Genomic DNA, 4,308 nt, shown 5'->3' with positions numbered 1-4,308 from the left:
GAATTTCACTAAGCCATATTCAGAAAGAATTTAGTCATGTTGACATCATAAATTTAGTCAAAAGAATATTCTCATAATTTGTTGATAATAGCAATTCTTCCGGGATTGATAATAATTCAATCTTGAATTAGCAACCAGTCAATTCCATATGAGAGTCATGTTGCATGCATGAGAAAAAAAATTCCATAAATAAGCATGCAAACTAAGAGAAGTAACTCTGAGGAGTAAACTTCCCGAATAGTAAATTTCGAATATTTAATCCAAGTAGTAAAATCAGCAAAGTAAAATCACATTGCCCTCATAATAATTTGCATCCAAAACAATAACTTTGCACTCAAAACATATTTGGAGTGTATATACTACTCGGTTACGCAATCAGTTATTGCGGCCATGAATTAACTTTTCGAGTGCTTCAGGCAAAAACTAACTTCTCAGATGCTTCAAGCATGAGTTAACTTCTCAGATGCTTCATGCTTCAGGCATAAACTAACCTTTTTATCCATGAATATATTTTCATGAATTACCCAAACATTATCATGACACCAATCATTTCTTCATCAATACCTCATCATTTCATTATCATCATGTATCACAGTATTTGCTTCCGGAAAATTACTTAAAATCATCAAGATGATGCGCATTCTTCGACGACCAAATGCACCCACATTGTTAGCAAACCTGCTTCTGGCTAGAATTTTGCCTCGATGAGTTTGGTCGTCCTTGAATATATTGACCACTTTGTTTCTTATTCTGAGCTCGAAACTCATATCACACCGGTTATAATTTCGACTGCAACCCCTTATAAAGTTGCTCAACTGGGTAACATTATGTGCTTCAGGCACCTGTGCAAAAATCGACCAGACATGCATTTTGATTCTTCATCAACAACTAGTTATGTTTCTTAGCCACAAGGAGTGCTAAAATCAGCTTAGAATGCTTCTCATAATTTGTTGTCTTGTACTACTGCTGGAGTACAAATTACTCGCATGAAAAGTTGGCAATGTCTTTCCAAATAAATATTTCTCTGAAACTTCTTGTTTAGAGTTTCACTTGCGAGACTATTTTGTACATAGCTGAATTATAGTTAATCGCTGAATTACATTATAATCTCAAAATTAAACATGAGATTAAACTAGTCAAAATGTGTCTGAGGAAGAACATTTGATGACTTCTGGTCGGAATAGTCCTTCAAGGACTTCCATTAATTCAAGGGGTTCTTTATCAATCAGATACTCATTTTTAAGGTCGTGGTGACGTATGGAAATGAGAGCTTGTGCCTTCTAGGCATTAGTGCTCTGTGACTTAGCAACAAAAAACTTGGCTCAATTCTTTAGATGCCGAATATATTTCAATATCAAGAGCCCAAGCTAACTAACTGCTTCATTCATAAGTGATCTTAATAAATTCACATTTTCAATGAAAGGTATGATTTACAAGATCATCATTTGATGCAACTTATACTTACAGAAACAGTAGTTGATATTCATGTGAAAAACATGTCTTGTAAGCAGATTTCCAATAGAACGTGAAAAGGAAATATTTCACATGTTCTCATATAGATTCATACTTCTCCATGTAGTCAGTTTATATGTATTTTTCAAAAGAAGCATAAATGCCAAAAATGGAGAATAGTACATAATCAATCTACAAGATCAATATAGTAAATATTATCTTTTCGTAAGTCATGAAGTCATTTTAAGTGAATATAGTAAATTCCAATAATGGAGAATAGTGCAAGAATCATTGTTTCACTGGTAAATATCAAACACGTGTATATTTAACCCATATGTATATATACAAATGAACACATTTACATTTGCACGTATATACATACAATTTAACATATACCACGTGTATTTACCATTTCAAAGCATCATGACATATGTAGAACCTAACTCATATACATGAATTGAGAGAATTTGGGTAAATAATATGTATTTACAAATTCAAATATTTACCCAAATTCTTAACCATGTCTTGATGATGAGTTCATTACTAAAAAGTTGTTAACAAACATGAAGAATTATCACTCATTTCATAGAAACAATAATTGAAGGTCCCAAACCAAACTCATAGCCATATATACACATAATATTTATATATAAACAATGGCATATAATTCAAAAACAAAAATGCACAGGAAAAATGAACCAATGGTACCGTTCGTCGGAGATTACGATAGAGACTCGTGCTGATAACGTGTTGTAATTCGGCGTACTGATTAGCTCAATCTACCGGGATTGTTGTACGGTAACGCGCTAATTATATGTATATATAATATTGTAATATGGAATGGGAGAGTAGAGAGAATAGTAGAACACATGATATAAGAACTTCAAAAAGGCTCATCTTATTCATCCTTCAACATGTATATATATACAAAATAATACAACCCTTCATTTCCTAACATAATGAGGGAGTTGAAGATAGGGCAAATGAAAAGCCTCAATGATAATGGCCATTCAATAATATATTTATAACAAAATGATATATTTTTTTTTATATGCATATTTTGAATAATTAAAGGATTGTAATTGGAAGCTAGATAGATAACATATACCAAAATTTAATGTATATGAAAAACTTAATGTTGATTTTAGGCAATACAATCAATCAGGCAGAGATTATAAAGGCTCTGAAACCAAATGTTAGATATACAATAGTCTAACTATATGAACCATAGTATACGAGAAACCTAACCTCGTATGATAGCGGAAGCGTAGCCGTGTAGATCTCCAGCCATAGTTGATGTTCCTGTTCTGTTGCCTCTTAACGGTAGACCGTCAGCCATGTTTTGCATCAGACCTGACTCAGAACCCTAGATGGTGTATTGGTATCTACTGAGCGGTCTGAGTACCGTAACTGAATGTGCTGTCTAATCCATAATCCTGTATCCCATCAATCCAGGTTATATTAGGCACAGAGTTTGGTTGACTAACAACTACTAGTTATTAAGTCCAACCAGACCACTTAATAAGCCTAGTCAACTTGCACCACTTAATTAAGGCCCTAATATATAATATACAATATATATTATAAGGGAAAATCTTACATGTATCACTCTCATCTAAATAGTTTGAAATGAGTAAAAAGAATGAAATAAATGAGGCAATGTATTTTTTATTTTAATTTTATGAGGAAAGATGAACTCGAACAAGAGAATGTTTTTTAAAGTACTAGTATTTTCGCCTGTGCGATGCACGGAATGGATTTGTTATAATATATTAAAAATATTTGGATTGATATAAAATTATTTAAATTAGAACATCAAATATTATATAGTGCAATTGAAGATATGATTTGGATTATTTATGTGTTTTGATGTTATCATTGTTTGAATTTGAGCAAATAATTGCTCAAATTAATAGCTAATGTGTAGATGTACGCATGCGGTGCTGTAACTTTGGAGATTTTATTTATCATTGTTTAGTATTTTATTTTTATAAATTAGGTAAATGTGTTCGTTCTCTAGCAACTCAGTTATAGGAATAAATTGATATCTTAATTCATTTGTATGGAATATATATATATATATATATATATATATATATATATATATATATATGTATGTATGTATGTCTAGATATATAGCAATTTTGTCATTTAAAAAAAACATAATATCAACAATTGTATTTATACATTATTGAAACCTATTTGTAGACGACATTGGTAGTAGCAACGCAATCCTGTCCATCATCGTATAGAGCTAACACCTTCTGTCCATCAGGATAGGTGACTCGGGTGAAAATATATAATGGTAGAGGATTAGTCAATTAGCGATCCTTTTATATTTTAAGTCAATTAGTAATATCAAATTCATTTTTAGCAAATTATTCTTTTATATTTTTAGTCAATTAGAATATTTGAATTCCATTTTTGGTCCTACTGTTATAGGGGCGTTTCAAATTTTAGTCCAGCTTAATTTTTTTTGCCACTTTATAACCACTATTATTGAATGTGTTCCACTTTTAGTCCCACCGTTAGTATTTCCATCAAGAGGTCGTGTAATCTAGGGGTATTTTGACCTTTCTTCTCATCCAAGACTATGTTTGACTAAAGAAATCATGAGAACATTAAACCTAAAACCTAAGAAACCTCGTCGGCCCATGTTGGAACGAACGAAAAGATGTAGCTTTGGCTTCCCATTCTCGTTGTTCGAAGAGCCATCTTCGAATATCGGAGGAGGAGGACGAAGCGCCTGGATTAAAAGAGAAGAGACAAACATAAAAAGACCAAAATATCCTTGGATTTTACTGCCTCTTGACGGAAATATTAACAGTGGACTAAAAGTGGAATACATTCAATAAC

The sequence above is a fragment of the Ipomoea nil genome, unplaced genomic scaffold (genome assembly GCF_001879475.1).
Source record: "Ipomoea nil cultivar Tokyo-kokei standard unplaced genomic scaffold, Asagao_1.1 scaffold3016, whole genome shotgun sequence".
NCBI lineage: Eukaryota > Viridiplantae > Streptophyta > Magnoliopsida > Solanales > Convolvulaceae > Ipomoea > Ipomoea nil.
This window is presented reverse-complemented; position numbering follows the sequence as displayed.